The sequence below is a fragment of the Manacus candei genome, unplaced genomic scaffold (assembly GCF_025592945.1).
Source record: "Manacus candei isolate 608988 ecotype Guabito, Panama unplaced genomic scaffold, ASM2559294v1 h1tg000002l, whole genome shotgun sequence".
NCBI classification, from domain to species: Eukaryota; Metazoa; Chordata; class Aves; order Passeriformes; family Pipridae; genus Manacus; species Manacus candei.
This window is the reverse complement of record NW_026138050.1, coordinates 12,885,988-12,907,721: the sequence shown is the minus strand read 5'-3', so window position 1 is coordinate 12,907,721 and position 21,734 is coordinate 12,885,988. Positions and strand designations below refer to the sequence as shown.

Genomic DNA, 21,734 nt, shown 5'->3' with positions numbered 1-21,734 from the left:
GCATATGGCTGTAATGTAGCAAATGGAGCAAGAGCTGCCATCATTACAGTCCTGAAATATTTTGTACAAAGTCTATTTGTAATTCACTAATTTGATATTCAAATTCTGTTTGTTGTTGTTCCTGCAGCACCCCTACCTAAATTAACAGTACTGAATTGCAGCCTAATGGACCTGTCTTTCACCCACACTTTGATTTGTCAGAACTGTTAAAAATTAGACATTTATTATTTAGCAAAACATTATTTTGTGTATTTTCCCTGATCAGTAAGCAAAACTTTAAGGCAGTTAAAAAGTGCAGAAAATGGCAGTTGAGGTTTACATCGAGTTGTCATTTCCCAGCACTTAATAGCTGCATAAATGTTTAAAGCCAAGCAAACTTTCAAAATTTATTTTTAACCTTATCCTCAGTAAGTATTAAATGGCCTTTTTTTATTTGCTGAGCAGGTTAAGAGAGGCTAATGCTTAGGTCCCATGTCAGCAGAGGGTACACAGTGGCCTAAAAATAGGGAGTAACGTGGGACTAGATTTGAATTTGCTCATTCCCAATGGCAGTATCTTAAAACTGGCAAACTGTTTCCTGTTAATTTTCATGGAGCTGGTGATGGATCATGTTATAGCATAAGGAGACATTCTGAACAGGTCTGGGGGTCTGAGAGGGTGGCACTTTTGTCACAGAGTGTGCAGTGAGTTAAACATTGTCCCTGCTGTCCCTGTGCTCTGTAGTGCCATTGTACTCAAGGAGGGTGTGCAGTGTGGAAAAGAACAGATGGTTCTGGCTGTGCCACCTCCTCTGGAGTTCATACCCTGACTGTGCCACCTCCTTTGGAGTTCATATCCTGGCTGAACCTCCAGGGACACCTCCAGTAGGTGCATTTCTCTGCTGTTCCTCATTCCCACACAGGGCTGGGTGGTTGCTGTTCATCTGAGCAAAACGTGTGGTCATTATATGGAGCAGAACTTTCCAGTGGCTGGTTGCTTTATTCAGTTTTTTATCAGACTTGCTTTTGTAGTTCTGGTGCAGTCAAATCTAGTGCACGTTCGCTGGTCAAAACTCAGAAAATGCATTTTGCTTCCTTCTTCCTCCCTACCTTCTCTAAATCAGGCAGATATTATTTCACTTGTTCCCTCCAGGGCACAAGAGGGAACATTCCATGCTCGGTTCAACTGGATTTATCTCAGGAAGCTGTTAACAATATTACAGTTATTAACTAATCATTACAGATTATTACAGATAACACTGATGGGATTTTGTTTCACTTAGCTCATGCTTTCTCATAAGATGACATGCTAAGATGCTTCTCAAACTTTCTGAAGTTTTTATCCCTCAAACTTTCTGCAGTTTTTATCCCTATCAGATATTATAATCTAATAATATAAACCAAGAAACTTGTAGCTGTTGCAAGACATTTCACACATAGTCTTCCCAAGTAGAATATTGTGTGGGCAGTGTAATATTTTATTGCAGTTACTAAGTTTTGCCTTTTTAAATCAGCAGGGGAGAAGTATCAAAGGACCTTATTTCAAGCACTGTTTCCCTTTATTGGAGCAGGCAACTAAATAAATTAATTTAACTATTGAAAGAAGCTATGGTTTCATTTGTGATAGTTTTTTCCCCTACCATGAAGTATCTCCTAGTCCCTAAACAAATATGCTTTGCCTCTGTGTGTGTAGGATGATGACCACTGATTTAATCCTGGAGCTTCAGGTATCTCCTGGTATCTTAAGACAAGGAAAACTTTTACCTGAGAGAAAAGGTTTGCAGCCCTCAACCTGGTGCTCCACAATAACCCATGTAGGAAGCTATCAATTTTTTTATTTATTTATTTTTTTTAATGCCAAATAACTTAGTGGAAAACAAGTTAAAGAACATGAGTCCAGGCTTTTAGGCTGGGATACAGTGAAATATCAAGAATTGTTTTGTGCATGTCAGTTCAGAATTGTTCCAGTAAAGCAGAGACCCCAAGGTCAGAGGGGTCAGGTGGTGGCAGAGTCAGAATATTTTGCTGATTTTATTGCTCATGTTCTTGTTATTGGTGTCTCCTGTCTCTGGATGAGCATTTTCCAGCTTTTAAAATTCATATACTATATTTTACAAATTCATCTCGTGTCATGGAGTGCTTTGGATTAATCAGTACTGTGCACTGGGCTTAAACACGCTGCAGGAATATGCAGGTAAACAGTTGATGACTTGGGGCAGGGCAATAATATTTTTGTTCTTTGTTATATATTCAGTCAGCAGCTCTACAGTGGTTTATTTATGCTTTTAAATGCAGATAAAGATGCAGCAGAGAAATAGTAGAACTTTGAATTTTGTACCTCTAATACTATATAGATGCCATGAGAATCCCTTTCTTGCTTTAAGGGATATTTACTTAGCACATATATGACCTGTAAGTGAACCTTCTCAGTCTCTGCCTAAACTGATACAGAACTAATGGCTTTATTTTGAAATAGATTTGTTAATGAGGAATTTTAACAATTCTGGCTGCCCCAAGGACCTTGGGTTGGACCCTTCAGCCCACAGGTACACTCAGGGCCAGCAGTAATTATTATCCAAGTGGGCTGTGAAGGGAGAGAGGAATTTGGGAGAGAGAAAGGTTCTGTAGGTTCTAAGGAAATACATCCATAGCTGAACAAGTTGAGAATTCCACTTGCCCCAAAGCACTTCTGGCTACAATCTCTTTTGTAGAAGAGGGAGATAGGATTCTCAGTTGCCAGATCTACACACTCTGTGTTGTTGAATCAGGTGCTCTGGTTTTCTTTCTTAAACTCTGTCAGTGATTTCCTGGAGTCACTGTGCAAATCTCTCTTAATTCCCAGTCTAGAAGGATTTGCTGATTGCTGGTAATTCTTTGATCACTTCTTTAAACAACTGATCATAATAATTATAATGCTCTTATTTAATGAGGCAGCACTCCTCTAAGGACCAAGCAAATATTATTTATGGCTCAAGTAATTCAGGTACAGAGAAGTTTAAATCATCATGTAGTACCCAAGGGAGGGCTGCACTATTTCTGTCTGAGATGTCTGAGAAGAAATAGGAGTGCTTGCATCCTATAAGATTTGCTCAGAAGATCTGATGTGCCTCAAATGATGCAACTTTTTGTGCATAAATATGAGGACATTGCAGAGATCTTTGCTGTGATAGATTCAGTTCTTTACAAACAAGCAGTTCCTCCAAGATTTACTGCAAAGTGTTTGTTCACATATTTTTCAGTCCGGGATCTTTTATCCTTTTCACCTCAACTGTCTCTCCTTCCTCTATTTAAAAAAAAAAAAAAAAAAAAAAAAAAAAAAAAAAAAAAGCCCCCAAACTTTTATAAAGTCTGTGTGTAGGGTGTTTTTACATGGCCTTGTTATACCTAATTTCTGCACATAACCTGTACTGGTTAGGATTAGGAATAAAAAAAAACCTTCCCAAATTACAGCCTCTTAACTAAAGTACCTCTGCCAGTACAAAGCCCAAACAGTTAGATGAGTAAGGATTTCCTTTGACAAGAAATAGCTCATTTTGTTCCTGAAGTGGATTAATCCCCACTAGGAAGCATTTTTGACCTTAGTTATAACTTGGGGCAGAGTCCACTCGACCAGCAAAGTGCAGGTTGCTCTTTCTTTGATGATTTTCACACAAGAATGTTTGAATTAACCAATTTTACAGCTCCATGGTGTTGTCCTCCCAAGCCTCAACTCCCACAGAGGATTGCCCTTGCACAAGAGGAGCTAAATTCAAACTCACTCTTTCAGTGGGTAGAGGTATAGAAAAATGTGCAAAGAGACATTTTAATCTCTATATTTGGAATACCGAATGAAGATAAAATTCCAGTAAGCTTAATCAAGTGACTTTGTTCACTTTACTTTGGGTTCCCCCAAAACCCCAGCTGTGAGATTTGCTGCAGGGTCTCTGCAGTGATGCTGGGGAGGGCTGTGTTAAACAGCAACAGGACATTTGCCATGAGCTTTCTCCAGAGGCCCCGGGTGCCAGCCAAGGGAAAGGAAAACATTTGCAAGCCCCCCTTCCCCAAACAAACAAGCTGATTATGTTCACAAAGTACCCAGTGAGGTCAGCCCTGCTGTCCTCTGTCCCTGAAAGCATTACCATCCATGAAATTCTATTTGCTAGTTGGCAGTCCATGGAGTCTCATCTGGTTCTTCCATCCATGATTCATAAGGGCAAAGGTCTTTCTAAATTTCCACATCATCCTGAACTATTCTCTGGCTCTTATAATCTGCTACTTCTTGCCCTCATATTCCACCACGGTGCTTTTTTTTGTGCCACACAGCTCTCCCACAGAACTCTTCATTTCCCTTGCATATTACCCTTATTTTCTTTTTTTTTCCCCTTATTTTATCTGAATTTCTTGGTACATAGAGTGGGACTTGATATCTTTCTTTCTTCTGTCTGTCTTGCAATCAGAGACGAGCTGAATATGACAAGAATTTATACCAGGGACGGATTTTGTTCCTTTCAAATAGAAGTGACCTATGGGGAAAAGGATTTATTGAAAGGTAATGACATTTTCTGCTAGTTCAAAACTGAAGGGAGCTGGAGGGTCACTCAGTTCAGTGGAAGGGGCAAAAAATTTAAAATGGATGGAGTGGATTAAGACCATCATGTTCAGATCCCTATTTTTTCCACTTGAAGCAAGGAAACTTCTAGTAACAGGACTGGGGAAAAAAAAAAAAGCACAGCCAAAAGGATAGAATGTGCAATATTATCTTTAAAACTGCTAAATGAAAACACAGTGGGGATGGCAAATCTTACCAAAAATATTATGCAATGTGTTCTAGCAACCAAGTAAATGAATCATTCATTTGCTTTAATTTTTAAGTGCAACAGAATAATAATTGAAGTTAATCAATTGGAGAGAAATGAAGTTTTCATGATCTCTTGAATTTGTACACAATTTCAAAAAACATAGTTTCCTGAATGAATATACAGAATTGAATGTATTTTTTAGATTCTAACACCAGAGATGCCAATTTCCCATTGAGAAGATTCATTAAAATGGATAAATCTTACTGTTGAATATCTCTCAGTTGAGAGCACTGAGGATGATCTAGTTATTTTTCTGTCATGATTGCTGGATTTAATTTATTTTATTTTATGAAGCTTTGAGGGTTTCTGGGAATTGTTAATTCTGAAGTCTTAGCTGATTCCTTCCAAAATAGAGAAGTTTTAAGATTTTATGCCTGTGTGTAAGCAACCATGTTAACTCACTTGAGTAACTGTATTTTGTAGACTGGATTCTAAATAGTTAATATAACTAAATTCTGAATGAGCAGGCAGTGCCATCTACAAGGTGATGATGTTTCTTAACAGCAATATATGTTATTTTTGGCTTAGGGAACTCTCTCCACCCCTTGGAAAGATACTCTTTATTCTGGGCTAAAGCACTTAAACATTTTCATGTACAATGTTTTTTTTCATATAAGGTCCAGTGGTTGGTCACTGAGCGTTCCTATAGTATAGGAAAAACCTCTTAGTCTTCTTTTTAAACACCTCTTCTTAAGCCAAAGAAGCAGTAATTTGAAGTATAAACTTAGATTCTCAGTAGGCACTAACAGCAAGTATTTGAGATAGTTCAGGTAGGATTTTCACAATAAATTGAACTCCTAAAGCCAATAATTATTTTTTTTAATAATCCAGAAGACTACTGATTTTTAAGAATTTCACCAGTAAAAACATGTGTTAAGGGGTTTTGTGTTGTGGTTTTTTGTTTGTTTTTTTTTTTTCAGAGTACCTTTTGTTTACAGGTTCCTTTACTTCTGAAGTAAACTTTAGTTCTTTTTTTCACCAAACTACTCCTAAGAAACTGCTAAAAATCTACAGTGTTACTGTAAAGACAGTGTTTCAACCAGTGAAACAGTGAATGACCTCGTTTTTGTAGTGTTCTCTATTTTCCTAAATGAGGCTGTATGTGGTTGTGACCTTATTAAATCAGTAGAATCATAATCCGAATAATTTACTACTGTGAGGTAATTATACGGGCACATTTTTGAAAAAATAATTTAGTTTTACCTCTACTTAGAACCACTTGCAGTCTTTAAAATAAATTTCACAGTTCAGTAATTTGAGAAATCATAAAAATTATTCCAATTAAGGAAGTGGTTAATAATGTATATCTTGTATAGTTGTATTATGGAAACCAAAGTAATTCCTGTTTTAATTGTAAAAATATAAAATTTAAGTAGTGGCAGGCAAATTACTCATGTAGGGATTAATCACAGGCTCAGCTCGTGGAGCTACCATGATTCTTGATGAGAAAGCCTCGTGCTGTTATTACTGCAGGGCTTTGGAATCCAGGGTGCTGGAATTTGGTTGGTGCTGGAACAGCCATGGGGGCTGCACCCAGTGGTGTCTGCAGACACAAGGTGCTTTTGGACTTCAGAACAGACTCTTGCCCAAACTATTTATGATCAGCATGATCCTATCTGGAGTATAAGGGCTGTGTAGTTTGGCAGTGGGTTTGTCAAAGGACTGGAGGAATTGGCATTTGAGCTCTGTGAAGCTCTCCAGAGACAAGGGAAGGTGAACATCACATGAGGCAAAATCCCACTCGTGTCTAATTGCTGTGGGTGTCTAATTGCACAGGTGTAGGGGAATCACAGAATCAATGTGATTGGAAAAGACCTCTGAGATCATCAACTCCAACCTTTGACCCAACAAACACCACCTTGTCACCCAGACCATGGCTCTGATGCCACATCCAGTCTTCTCTTAAACACCTTGATGGACAGTGATTCCACCACCTCCCTGGGCAGCCCATTCCAGTGTCTGAGCACTCTCTGTAAAGAATTTCTTCCTAATGTCCAACCTAAACCTCCCCTGGTGCAGCTCAAGGCTGTGTCCTCTTGTCCTACTGCTGGTTCCTGGGAGAAGAGACCAACCCCCACCTGGCTCCCCCATCCTGTCAGGGAGTTGTAGAGAGTAAGGAAGTTTCCCCTGAGCCTCCTCTTCTCCAGGCTGAGCCCCCCCAGCTCCCTCAGCCTCTCCTCACAGCACTTGTGCTCCAGTCCCTTCCCCAGCCTCGTTGCTCTTCTCTGGACCTGCTCCAGCCCCTCAACATCCTCCCTAAACTGAGGGGCCCAGAACTGGACACAGCACTCCAGGGATGGCCTCACCAGTGCCCAGTCTGGGGGAATCACCTTGAGTGTAGAGTTCCCTAAATATATATATATATATATACACACTTATATATATATATATATACATGTGTATATATATATAAAACACTGTGCTACCCTTTTAATTTTCTCAGAGCAGTTGCTGGGCATTTATCTTTCCAAGCTCTGCTGGCACGGTCGTTGTTGTCCACAGCACAAAACAAATTAAAACAAAAAAAGCTATTTCCAAAAGGCATATTCTCCCTTTGAATGATGAGCAGTCCCAAGAGAGGAAGCTGGAGAAAGTAACCATGTAGTGTTATTGAAACAATGAAACAAGAAGGGAAGGAAACAGAGGGGAGAAAAGACACTGTGGCTGCAGAAAGAGTTAAGCCATTTTTCTATTTACATGGTTTATTTCACAAGTGTCTGACTCATTGGGCATAACCAGCACAGTTAAATTACAAAATTACTATTTGGTTCTTTTTTTATTGACTACAATTCAAAGCTGCTTCAAGCCTTCCAAATTTAATCCCCCCAGCTCTTTGCCAAGAACATTACCTTTTATTTTCAGCATTAAACTGTGTAAGATACCCCTAAGGCTACATGTGAGCTCACCCTCCATGATAAGAGCTAACAGAGTGTATCAATTGTTCATGATTTCCTATTCTCCTGTAAATTGGGAGAGGCGGGAGGAGCACTGGGATGGGAATTCTGTGCTGTCAGCAGTTCTGGGGCAGGCTCTGGCTCAGGCAGTGCGTGGAGAGGTAATTAATTGTGGAATGTTTGCAGCTCTTCACTCGCAGTTACCGCTTAGCAACCTGTCAAAACTAAACTAATAAGGCCCTTGCATGTATTTTGATATGCTGGCTTCACCTTAACTGGAGGGATCCTATTGCTCCTCCCCTTCTTTGGTTCAAATGAAATCAGGAAACTGCCCTGAGATGGTTAAAATGCAAGAAGAGGCCTTTTCACGATACACCCCTTCAGTGAAGTTTTGTGGGGCTTTGTCTCCTGGAAAATTCATTTGGTTTAAAGCAGCAGAAATTTTATGAGTGTGTTTTGTGAATTTGTTCTCCTTACGCTCCACCTCCTATCCTCAGATGAGGAGTTTTCTTATTATTTGATTGCATTGCAGGTGTGCAATGTTTATTTATAACCATAATTGCTTAATTGTAGTGCTTTTTATTTGTGGAAATTAGTGCTAAACTTACAGTATAAATATCAACAGGTGTCTTCTCATGTATATTTTGAATGTCAGATACAAAATCTATTTTTAATGGAATTACATTTTAAAATGCCTCCCCCCCCAAAAATTTGAAAAATCAGTGTTTAACAACAAAAATAGTCAAATGGAAATATTTCAAAATCTACGAATTTCTCATCACTTCTAAAAGACTCTGTAATTTTTAAGACCATTTCCCCCTCCCATATTTCTCCTATTTTATTCACATACATTTATTCAAATACAGACACTATTTTCCAAAATAACCTACAAGATGGTTACGGGCTTTGATTTTTCTAATGTTTCAAAAGATAATTTTTTCCTTTACATTTTGGTTTTGTATTGAGTTCAAGACAAAGATCAGGATGAGAATGTGCTTCTGAGGAAACACATGTATGAATAGATGGGAACAGTTGCATCTGTTGGTGTTTTCTATCCCCTAAATGAAGTGTCTGACCACGTTGGATGGGGCTTGGAGCAGCCTGATCTGGTGGAAGGTGTCCCTACCCGTGGCAGGAATTACCCATATTTGTTATAAAACTGACTCTAGTGTCCTCTCTTATATAATTTTGACCATATATCTTTTAGGGGAGGGTTTTTTTGTTCGTTTTTGGGGACTTTTGTGGGTTTTTTTTTAAGCAGTGGGGTCTTTTTCTTGTCATCCTGGCAGTACCTCCCCACTTAACAAGGGATGTTTGCTAACTTTGCAAGAGCTGATAAGTCTCTGCAAATCACCAAGGTGAAGGTAAACTGTGCACAAATAACAAGGTAAGTATTTCCCAGCAGCAGAAGTTCCTGTGTTTGCAGCTGGTGTAGTGTTTCCAGAGAGAATCATAAATAAGTAAAACTGTGTACTCTGCATCTGAGCAATAATCATGGATTTCTTTGTAAATATTGAGATTCAAATTAGAGGTTGATACATGGCAGTGTGTTGGGTACCTCCGTTTGCTGGAGAACTGATAGAGTGGCATTTGTTGTGGTTATTAAAAAAAATACATATAAATAAGTTTTCTGTTCTTGGGATTTTATGCAATTCTTAAAAAAAAGTAATAAATAAAAAATCTCTTAGGCTCACTGCAGGGAGAAGCTCCAGGAGTAAAGCAACAGGAATAAAATAGGAAATGAGATTGTCTGCTTCAGATGCTGATCTCTGGAGATCTGAGATTATTTTCCAGTTCTGATGTCTGAGTCTTGTCTAAGTTAGGGAATCACTTTTTTTCATCCAAAGCAGTTGAAGGCTCAAAACTAAAATCTGTTGCTATCAGAGAAAGGCCCAGGACCAGCTCCTTGTACTTGTCTCCCAGCTCAGTTTGAAGGGACTGCAGCTTTCTCTGAGCAAGGCTTCAAGAGAGCTGGGTGTGATTTTGAATATTAAATTTTGGATTTCCAAAACACATCATACAAACGACTGGAATTGTCTTTCAAACTTAGGTAGTTTTGAACTAAAAAAGGCAAAGTTTATTTACCAGAAGGGATATTTTTGAGACAATTTACTTAATGTTTTGAGAAATGCTGCTTGATTTTTGGCTACAAAGAAGTGTAAATAAGTAATTAAATTTTGTTAGAAGTTGACATGTTTTAACAATAGGTGAATCTCCAGGTTCTGTCCATCTCCATTTGTTAAGTCTTTTAAGAGTGAAGCCCCAACCCAAGTGCTATATCCAATTGTCACAGATAGTACTTGTATTTCATTATTTAGCAGATGATCCAAGCTGTGAAATTGTTATTTTTAACCATGTTTCCTGCCATTGCTTTGTTTAATCATTTGGTTTTTTCCAGTTTTCCTGGAATTGAAAGGACAGACACAGTGAGAATTTTTGAGATTGAGTCTTTTTTGCTGCACAACAAGCAAGTAGATATAGAAGAAATCATACCTCTGAGAGTGTGAACTATGAGAAAAGTGTCCAAATAGTTGGTGTATAAGATGAAAACTTATAAGCTCACAACACTGAGGTTACCTTGTGCTTCTCTGTGATGTTTGTTTATAACAGTTGGAGAATTATAAGGTCATTACATACAGCACTTCCAAGCCACAGCCATAAAATCTGGGAATGGATTGGGTTTTTTAGACTTGTTAAAGTACATGGAAGAGAAATTGTAAAAAAACAAAAAAGAAAACACGAGGGAACACTGCATGGATAAATACACTGACATAAGATTAAGGTCCACAGGAGAAAAAAAAAGGTGTAAGAAAATTTCCTGGCTTAAGCATTTGCAGAAAATGACTTGGAGAACAATCAAAGTAACTGTTTCCTTCTTCTTTTCCCCCCCTAAGAAAAAAAGACTGCCTGCTACCTTGTAAACAAAAAAAAGAAATAATCTCCAAAGCAGGGACTCAACTAGACCCCAAGCTTAGCAAAAAGAAATCATGTTAATTAATTACAGAAGTATAATTTAAAGTAAAACTAATCATCTTGCTTGGGTTTTTTAACTGACATATATCTGCAATAATCTGATGTCTAACACAAATATTCCAGAAAGGCATCACGCTTCTATTTGAAAATAGCAAAAGCAGATAATCCACCATTTTTATGAAAGCTTAATTCAATACTTAAAATAGATATTTAGTAATATGAACAATTATCTGGCTTACAGATTCTGTAAGGGTGAGCCCATTAAAGGAAATAACTCTGGGCTAGTTTATCTGAGAGTTTTAGTTGAAGAAATGAGGTTACAGCAGAGATCAAATCCAGCTTAGGGAAAAAAAAAATCTTTGCTACAATCAGTGATGGACAAAAAGAAGAAGAATCCAATGGGACTTTCAAATCCCAGGTTGAAGTTGAGCTCAAAGTTAAAACAACTCTCAACTTGCAAACACTTTTGATAAAGAAATCTTCGAGGAAAAGTAAATATGATGTCTCAGGATATTGGAGGTATTGCCGTGGTTTTACAGAGTTACACTGAGTTAGGAAATGATCTGGTGTGAAATAATTTGGAGGTATTTTCCACTTTCCAATAAAGTACTTTAAGCTCCTCCTCAACTCAGCAGTGGTAGTTTAGAATTTAGAATTCCATTTAAGCACTGCTTATGCAGAAAATCATGCAGCTTTAAGCCTGGCTTTCTACCCCCATAAGGTAAGACTGGAACACGGGTTTGGGAGTTTGACTCAGCTGCTGAAGTACTTTCTCCTTCACACCTCCAAGTGCCCCTGAGCTGCCCCTTGCTGGTGTTCAGAGCCCGGGCTCATCCCAACCCCGATGGAATCAGCCCTGGCACTTCCCTGCTCCTGGGCTTGGCTGCTGGGGCTGTTGGCAGAGCTGCTGTTTGAAGAGAAATAAGGGGAATGCTAAGCTTGCATTTGTGGGCTGGGAGATGCTTAAAAGTCACCTTTGCCACAGGACAGCTTCATTTCTCTGATCGTGTTGTGATTAGAGAGCAGAGGTGTCAAAGGCTCTTCAGCAAACATCTGTGGGTTTGGGTTTTTTTTTTTAATTGTGCCTTTTCACCCTTGGCCTGAAATTTATAACTGAAGAAAAACAGGCCATTAAACATGTTTATTCAATTCTTGGATTTTCCAGTACTTCAGCAAACACCAGTTTGCTACTTGGAGTGTTTCAGGTTGTATTTCAAGATTATAAACGTGTATAATTTTACTAATGCTGAACTCCAGAATGGCATATCCTCACAGAGAAAACATTCTAGTTTTTTTTAAAAAGTCTGAACACAGTATAATGAGTATATATAATTTTAAATCACCTTGGAATATAGTAAATAAAAATCACTTTTGACAGATTGGGTTTATACACCCAGTAATTTATAACAAAACAAGAACATAAACCAAAGCTGTTAGTAAATAAAGTTTCCATCTCCATAGTAAAAGTACTTGGAAAATTTTGTATAAGTTATTGAAGATCCAGTTCCTTTAGTCTTACTGAGAGGAGTAACCTACCTGGGCACTTGGGTTCTGTTTGCAGTGAAATTTAGCTGAGAAATCTTTGTAATCTTAGGACTGGAATTTTTCATCCACAATTGGTATCCATGTGCAGGAGCAATCACCACTCAGCCATTTTTAGATGATGAGACTTGTATTAAAAATCAAACAAAAATGCTCTTTGAATTTATTCTTTCTCTTATCAGAGTAAGTGGGGGAAAGACTAAAGTAAAAGAGGAATGTGGTAAGTTGTCAATTAATTCAGATCTGGTTTAGATCAAATCCCTGAGTTCTTGTCTCCATATCCTTCAGGGAGATCAGGTTAACTTCAAATAGTCATTCTCAGCTGAGTAAAACACTTGGATATAAACTCACCATAAAGCTTCATTAAAACATTTCTGGAAAAATAGATGGATGAAATGACAAAATCTATTTTTAATGCTCCTTCACTAGGATTGCATATTACTTAATCTCCTTTGAAATTATTTTTCCAACCTGTAGAAGTTATTTCTTTATTTTTTTTTATTGTAGTCTTCCCCTATATAAATGCCAACTTCCAGCTCAGAGGCCCTGAAAACAGGTAAATAATATTCCTGGTAATTCACATCTAGAAGTTGTGTTTCCAGCTGTGAGCACAGTACTAACCTCTGTTTTATGAACATGAGAAAACCTCTTATCACATCAAATCAGAACTTATCTCATGCTAACAGATGGGGAAATCCCCACCATACTTCTGTGTCAGGAATTCACTGGAGTATTATTATGTACTCAAAAAGCTATCTGCAGATATTAGGGGGAAGGATTATTTTTGTTAAGGATTTCACAGAATGTGAAGGGTTTTTTGTGTTAGGGAGAAGTGGATTTGTGTACAGACAGAAAAGATGTTTTTTCCTCAAGAGTGTTAGAGCAAAATTGTCTAAAATTAGATTCTTGCTATTCTGATTTTTGGCTTGGTTTTCTCTTTTTCACTTAAAAAGGGAGCTTTTTAGGAATAAAAGGTCTGACTTGAGATGGCACTGTTAAAACATTCAACATGATTTTGATTTTTTATTATTTCACCTGTTCAAAGTTTAATTTTAAATCTATGACTATCTTGACATTTTAAAAAATATCTCTTTATCTTGGTGTATTTTTTAAAATCTCTGAAATGTAAGACTCTTTACAGATAATCTGGTGAAGATTAATTGTTCCTGAATCATATACATCAGGTACTACATCTTTTATGTAACTTGAAACAATGAATGTAATGTTGGCTGTGACAGTCATATTTTTACTTCACATATCAATAACAAGTCTCATAATGTAAAATTTTAAAAAGGAAGGAAAGGAAATTGTGTGAATATTATTGTGGGAGTTTTTATACAGCACAGTTTAATTATTTGCTTCAGTAATGTTCAATAATTATTTCAATGTGGAAAGCCCTCACAATCCCATCCCTTCAAAAACTAAATGGTTTCATTACCAGTAACTAATTTACAAGGCAATTTCAACGTCTCATGACTCCTTGTCTGTCTGAGATTTACAGTGTCTAATAAAAGGCCCTGGGTAGGAGATATGAATTAACAACTCATTAAAAGAAGAGCATGCATTCAGTATCTTCATTTTCTGTCCTCTCCCTCCCCGCTGGCTCCCAGCCCTGCCTGCTCCTTCACCTGCTCAGGGAGACAGGGCTGGCATTCCAGAACTTGTGTCCTCTCAGGTGGCAGTGCTTTGGATACAGCCCTGTGGCAGGGGTGGGCTTGGGGTCATTTGGCTCTTCAATGTCCTCAAATAGTTTATATTCCCAAACACTTTCCATGCAGACAAAACTCAGCTTTCTGACTGGTGTGTGTCAGAGGCTGAGGACAAAGTCTTTCTGCTGCCTGAATATCAGCTACTTCAGGATTTTTTGGATCTCAGGAAGATTATCTCCTTTCTCACCCACCTTCCCCCCAAGAGACTGGTTCTGCCCTTGACCTTAAATGAGTTTCTTCTTGAAGGGAATGAATACTCTTTGTGGAGACCCTGGATCTATTTCTCTTCTCCCCATCTGTTCCACCAACACTGTAAAGATGCTCTCAAACTCCTCCCTGCTGTGTATGTACATTTGTGAACACAAACTTGCCTCCCCAAAAAATCTCAATTTACATGTTCTACATCAAATAGAATTGAATCTGTCTATTGATTTAACAAAACATAATTAACTGACTGTCAGTAACTGTCCCTTGAGGATCAACACCAGTAGCACAACAGAGAAACCAGAACACCAGCTGCTTTTAGTGAACACCAGGTACTTTTAATGCACTAATAAACACCTACACATTTGAAACAACCTTCTGTAACTAATGTCAGAAAGTCCCACACCCCTTCAGCGTTCACACACGTGCACCTCACACCTGGAGGGCCACAAACATCCCCTTGGAGAGCTGCTTCCCCTCCTGGGGGAGTTGGTACCAGTGCTGCAGCCCGTGTTGGGCTCTCCCAGCTGCTCTCCTCGTGTTTCTCACGTGCTTATTTTTGAGGTGACTCCCTGTTTCTTGTCAAATCTTCAGTGAATCCCTCAGTTGCTGTTCTATGGGACATGATTGCTGAGTTCCTCTTTAGGGATATTGTTTTCTGGGCAAAACCCCTCTCAGATACTTCTGGCTGCCCTGCTCACATCCACTGAGGACACATTCCCATGCTATCCATGGATAACACCTGGGCCAGGATGTGAGTCCCAGCCCACAAACCCACAGAAACAGTTTTTCTGCATCTTAATTTGCAGTTGCACCGAACTAGGGAGCAGTTACATTAACTTCACCTACTCTCTGTTATGATTAGTTTAGAAGTATTTGCACAGTTACACAAATCAACTGAAAAATCACATTACTGGAGGGATAATGTGTTTTTTTTGTTTGTTTCTCAAATAGCTCTTTGTTTTTGACGTTGCTATATGCAGGTGAGAAGAATACCAGCCCAGCAGACAACTTCCTTGACTTTCAAAAGGAGGGATTTGTGAGCATTTTGTCACGTTTATGTGAAGATACCCAAAGAAACTGGAACAATAATAATAAAAAAGTATCAGCTCTGTATATGTTAATGGAAGATGACTTTTAGCTTGTTTGTGCACCCTAACTAAACATCAAATATCTTTATCCCCTCAAACTGACCAAAAGATGAATTTCAAACCCATAATGGCATTAAAATGCATCAGAAATGAAAAGAACATAAGGATTCATCATAGGTCAGAAAACAAAAGTGCTTTTAAACTATCACAGTATATGCTATTCTATTTTTTTTTCTGCTTCAAGTTTCTGAAATATTTATTAAGGAATAATCTGCAGAATAATGAATATTGCTTTCTTATAGGAGTACAGAATGTGTGCTATATTTCTGCTATAGAGTCTTATTAAATATGGATGTTGTGAGTTTCTGCTCACTTTGGGGCCAGCTCCTGACTGCTCTGTCTTTTAGCAAACAATGCTGGTTCAGTTAAGATAAAAAACCCAAAGCCATTAGTTTAGTGATGACTTCTCAACACTAAAAAAAAAACAACAAACCAAAAGAACTTTTTACTTTTTGATGGTTTGATGATATAAGAAAGTTACATATCCAGCAGAGTGTTTAGACATTTTAATATTTCATTTATTTCCCAAAATTAGTGCGTCTCATAGTCCAAGTATAAGGCTGATTTAATTTTTGAAAATAATAAATCTTTAAGCAGAAAGGTCTTGTGGTACTCTCAATAATTAAGCATATAGTTCCTTAATATATAGACAATAAAACACAAGAATGGTAAAAGAAAGTATCTAGGATGTGTTCAGAAAATATAAAAGCGAAGTTAATGGACATTATTAAATTTTGTCTACAAAATCACAGGAGAGGCTACTTCAAAACCAGGGAAAAAAGAAAATACGCAGCATCTTTAGAGGCTGTCACAGCTCTCCTTCCTTAGCATGCTGTCTAATAATTCCTGCTAGGATGGCAAAATGTGTCCCCAGTGATTTCTGGGAACCAAAATATTCCCTCAGACATGTCAGTAAGTTTTGTCTCTCCAAGTCACAGTTCTCTCTACTCGAAGCAAAATGCAAAAAAAAAATAGATATTGTCTGTTTTTAATTACTTCTTGGACTCACTGGGTCTATGTTGACTGACATTTTGAAAATCTAAAATAAATGTTCGTTTTCCTTCATGATTTAAGATTTTCATAAAGTTTTATTTTCTAAATGATGAACAGCTAAAGGAAGGAAGTCACCAGCATATTACCTGGCATTTTTAAATTAACAGGACACGCTTATAGAAAACCTTATTAATGATGTAATTGATATGAGTAGCTGCAATATCCATCTGATAGCTCACCACTGCAGAGATGGGGATTTTGCTGTTGGTATTTCATTTCAGAGGTGTGCCAGGGTATTTTTGACTGCAGAATTTTCGTATTGCTAAATTGTGGAAACACAATTTTAATATCTTTTTAGCCCTCCCCTCCCTTTCTTTAACCAAATGCAGCTGTCTGTTACTTTGGAAAATCAGAATTAATGGTGCTGATTTACCTACATGTACTGTGGGAAGAGTGTGATTCAAGGCTGATTATGTTAAATCGCTGTGTTGCTCTTGTGACAAATGCACTTAGTTAAAGGGGGTACTTCTCTCAGAGCAAAGTCTTCCTTAGTGTTATTATTCAAGGCACTCTTCAAATTGCCTTCATAAATATCCAGCTGTAAGAACTCAGCATCAAGGTGTGATATATAGATAAGGACAGCTTTGTAGCCGATACCTAAACTTTGCTATAAATAATTCTCTGAACTGCCTTTCCCCCCACAATATTTACAGCATTTACCTCTTATTTTAAAGAACCTTGCAGTCTCTCCTCTGGTTTTTATAAGTGATGCTCACAAAGGGACGAGAGGAGTTCAAACATAGTCCAAATCTTTTGTTTAAAATAGTGTAAAAGTATCTTGATTTTTTTTTAAAAAATAATTCTAACTAGTTAAAACACATTGTCAGAGTGGGAAGACCCCTGAGAATTAATAACCATTTATGGAGTGGGAGGTTTGTTTGTCAGCATTAAAGCCTAGAACTGGAATGGTTCTCTTGCATCATCAACAGCTGAGGAGGGCCGGAGCAAATAGGCTAATTAATTTCTACATGAAAATTTTAAGTGGGCGTTCTTGAAACAAGAATTAACATTATTTTATGAAATTGCAGAGAAAGGAATGATAAACCTGCCTGCTCAGAGTTAGAACATGCAGATAAATTCTGTTTATTTGATCCTTTATCAATTCTGACTCCTACTCACATTTCTTTTCCTCCCATCACGCTCCTTAAGTTCATTTTCCAGTCGCAAAACTTCTCTTTGATAGTCTGTAAGTTCCTTTAACATTTACATTCCTTCAGTAGAACTTTCTTGATGGCATTCTGTCATTTATTTCCACTAAAGTGGTGACCTTCTTCCAAACCTGCTGTGCTGGTTTTTATCAAATTCTCACCTCTCCCCAGTAAATGTTCAGTGTGTGCACCACAGACAGAGCAAGGCAGTAACTTTGAGAGTGACATTTTTGGCGTTTTTTTTATTGTACATCAGAATCAAATCCGAGGTGATAAGGTCAAGTTTGAAATAATTTCAGTATTTTAGAAGTAAATCCAAAATTTAGTTTTTCTCTTGCCACATGAAACAAAACTGTGACATAAACTTGAGTAGTTAAGCTGTGCAGTTTGTTTCTTGCTGTAAAATGTTAGATACAACCCTTTCCTTCCGAGGAGCAACTACCAGGCTACTTAGTGTTACTTAATTATTTATTACTTAGCATTATTTAATACAGCTTTGTATCAGTAGTGAGGTTATCAAGCAAACACTGTCATCAGTGATAGAACCTCACAGAAACCTTGTTGCTGTTGCAGAATCAGGAGGCAGAAACAGGCTGGAGAAGATCTGACAGTAAAGTAAATGATTAATTAAAAAACCCACAATGTTATCTACTTGTCTTTGGCACATGACAGGTCAAACAGGATCATTTAATGGTATTTTCTGACCTAAGAGATTGTGAACTAGTTAAAAATAAGATTTTAAACATGGATTCTACTTTGTAATGCAGTGGAGTTATGCTAGAAGGGAATGTCCTGGGAATGAATTTAGGCTTAATCCTTTTGCTTAATTTACCTTGGTAACACACTTTCCATGCACAGCCACTTTTTTTTTTTTTTTTTTTGTTAAACTGATTGAGTTTATCTTGAACTACAGACCTCTAAACGAGCAGTGTTGAGTTAGGGAGCTTTTGAAATATTTAGGATGTCCTTATTTAAACCATTTTATACATAACATGTATGCACTACATCAGAATTTACCATTCTCAGAGCTTCTGGACAGTTTATAAATTGCAGCTTCTCACACTATTAGATTTTAGATGATACAGTGAAGTTTGTTTATGCATCAAACTGATCCTTTGCATATTGAGAGATTGATTGGAGTCATTTTGAGGCACTCAATGATTTTGGTTGCTGGTCTGTTTTTTCTTTCTCTTCTTTCTTTTTCTTTTTTCTTTTTTAATAAGCACTAACAGGGTGATAGCTGGCTTTGTATCTACCTTTAAGTTGTCATAAAGCTTAAAATGAAAATTAGTGTCATGTTTGTTCTGAAAGACTTATTCTGAAAGGGCTTATTGAACTCCCCGAGTGAATCTTGATTTTTATAATAGTTCTGTGTTCAGGTCTAAGATGATTTAAGGTCTTTTTTCAAATTATAAAGATCTGCCTTTCTGATGTTCTCTAAAAAGTGTATAGAAATCAAGACCACAAAATACTTCGTTATATAATGTTGCCAAGATGACAATTGCTTGATAAAATATCACTGAGATGTTGATTTCTCAAATATTGAATTTCCTAAGGAAAAAAGTTGCAGCTAGAGAACATTTCTTTTTTGAAATAGGTTCTTAAATTAGTGGCAGATAATTTCATTGTTGAGGATATCACATATTGGCTAAATATGCTTTCTTTGTATATTTCTAAATATGCAACATACATAAATATGTATGTTGAAAAAAAAAAGTTGTATTTTCTTCATAATACCACCTAAACACAACACTGTGAGGCTTCAGGGAGAGGTGGAAAACTGTAACCTGACCTGGGCACTTCTGGAAAAGCACATTTTAGTTCCTCTTTGTGTTTGCACCTTGTCAAAGAGAGTTGCTTCTGTGATTTACTTGTTGCAACAGGCAGTAGTGGCTTGGTTTGTAGAGATCACAGTCTCTTCCAGATTTGGGATCTGGAACAGATGGAAGTTGCCTGCCAAGGTGGGATGGGATGGGGATGAGGGGAGTGAGGCGCCTGACATTTCATCCCGACCAGCTGAGGAGGCTCCCACTGCTCAGGGTTCATTCACCACCCATAGCTATGGCTGTGGTAAGAATTAAACTGGATTAAATTTAGCACATCCTGGCCATTTGGGTCTCACTGGGCTGCTTAGTTTTAGGTTGTGTCCAAGTGGAAATTTTGCAGATCAATGCAGTGAAATCCCACCCAAACTGATGCCTGTGCTGTTGGTTCTGCAGAGAGGCTGAGACAGGAGTGAGCTGCCTGTTCTGCTTGTTGCTTCTTTCCATGCAGGAAAGGGGGGCTGTGCTGATCCTGGTAACTGGGATATCCAGCTCATTCCTTTTACAAATATTACACACCAGTTATTTCGACATTAGTTCGTCATTTGTGTACACACATGCAGAGATACATCTCTACAATTCTGCTGTACTGTCAACTAATGCATAAAGCTGAGTCTTACAATATAACCCACAATAAGAGGCAGACATCAGCTGTAATAGATTTTGACATCTTCTGGCATGGTTACAGGAAATCCAAATTATAAATGGGAATCAGTCTATCTCTTTTGGTGGCTTTGAAAGAATCAAATTCAGTTGTCTAATGTTATTTCATTAGGCTTCCTTTTCTGTTTTCAAATAATAGTTATTTTCAAATTTCAGTTCAATTTCTTTTTCTTATGAATCAATTTTATCTCCATACAGTTTCCATTTTTGTCACTTATCCCTGGTGTAAAGTACAGAGAATATCTTAGTGCTTCATTTCTCCTTGTCAACAAGTACATCTTTTTTTTCTGGTAAATATCTACCTAATATGAGAAAATTACTTATTTGTGTTATCCCAGTTATTGCAGCAAGAAATAGAGAAGTTCTGTGCTACCTTCAGCCCCTGGTGCCTGCCTTAGGATGATTCACATGTAAACATCTACAAAGGTGGAGGATTGTTTTGTTATGACTTGAGTAGAAATCCTAACACATAGAATGGCAGTGTGTTATACTCCTACAGGGGGGAAAAATACTATACTGATGTTTAAATCTTCACCTTACTGGACTTTCCACCTTCATGGAAGGATCACAAGGGAATCTCTCAAAAGAGTAAAATATGATTAAGCCAACTCTGTGAGCAGTGATATGTAAGCAGCAGAAGGCTCCCAAACATATTCAAAAGTTTTAATGCTTGTTTTAAAGTTATTTTAGCCCACATGTGGTGGGAGTGTGTCATGTGATTTCCATGTATCTGATTTCATCGATCAGAGCTGAGCATTACATATTTGCCACAGATGTTTGTTACCCCTGCCCATTCCAAATGCTGAAAACCAGGGGTAACAAGGGAGATGGATCTTTTAGACAAATTGGGGGGGGGGGAGGAAGTAAAAAATACAAGGAGACAGGAGAACAGAAGTTTTCAGTTGAAAACAAAATGCCTGGAGATTTCAATACTCTCTTCAGGTGAATTTCAGCTTTGAAAAATATGTAAAGGTTTGCAAAGGTTGGTTTAAAAAGGCTCAGAAAACCTGAGCAGAACTATGAGTACGTGCATGTGTTCTGTGGGAGATCAGCAGCCTTTTTTTTCCCCTCATGATTCAGCCACTGTTAGTGACCTCAGACCTAAAATCCTGGAAAGATGTTGCCCAGACCACATGTTTCAGAACTGGTTTTGGCCTTAGGGAGGAGAGTGCAGGACTGTCTGCCAGAGTTAGAATGGTTATTGAACCCTTCTGGAGAAGCAAAGCCACTGTTTAGAATGAGGAATTTTCTAAATATCAACAAGTCTTGAAAAGAGAAAGGAAAAGTAGTGCCTTTAGATTCCTGTACTATGAAAATGTGGAGTGAGAGAAGGGGAAGAAAAAGGAATTAAAGTGTAGAGTCTGTCTGCATTTACCATAAAATGATGCTAAGAATTCAGGAGAAAAAAAAAATAGTGTAAATATTGGAGTGAGTAGAAAGAATTCCCTCCAAACACTTAATTTCACGAGTTTTTTAAGTAACTACTGAGGTGGATAATGTGCCAGGGTGACAAGAGTGGAGAAGACAAGAGAGTAAATGCTGTTATGGCCTGTTGACATTTGCTTTTTTACAGTGATATCCTAATATCAAACATAAGCTTGGATTTCCCCCGTGATTATTACAGCTTGTTATCCTAGGAACAGTGAAAGAAGTAATGTGAAAGTACCCAGCTCTTCCAAAGTGACCATTTATTTAGAAAAGAAATGAGTGATATAAGGAGAGTAACTTTGCAAAGTGGCTGCTAGTGGCATCTGAGGT

General features: G+C 37.7%; 1 protein-coding gene across 18 annotated transcripts in view; it reads left to right on the top strand.

The window, feature by feature from the left end:
* The window catches only part of RBFOX1 (RNA binding fox-1 homolog 1), a 1,149,451-nt gene that overhangs the window by 701,898 nt on the left and 425,819 nt on the right, over positions 1–21,734 (top strand). The window lies entirely within an intron of this gene.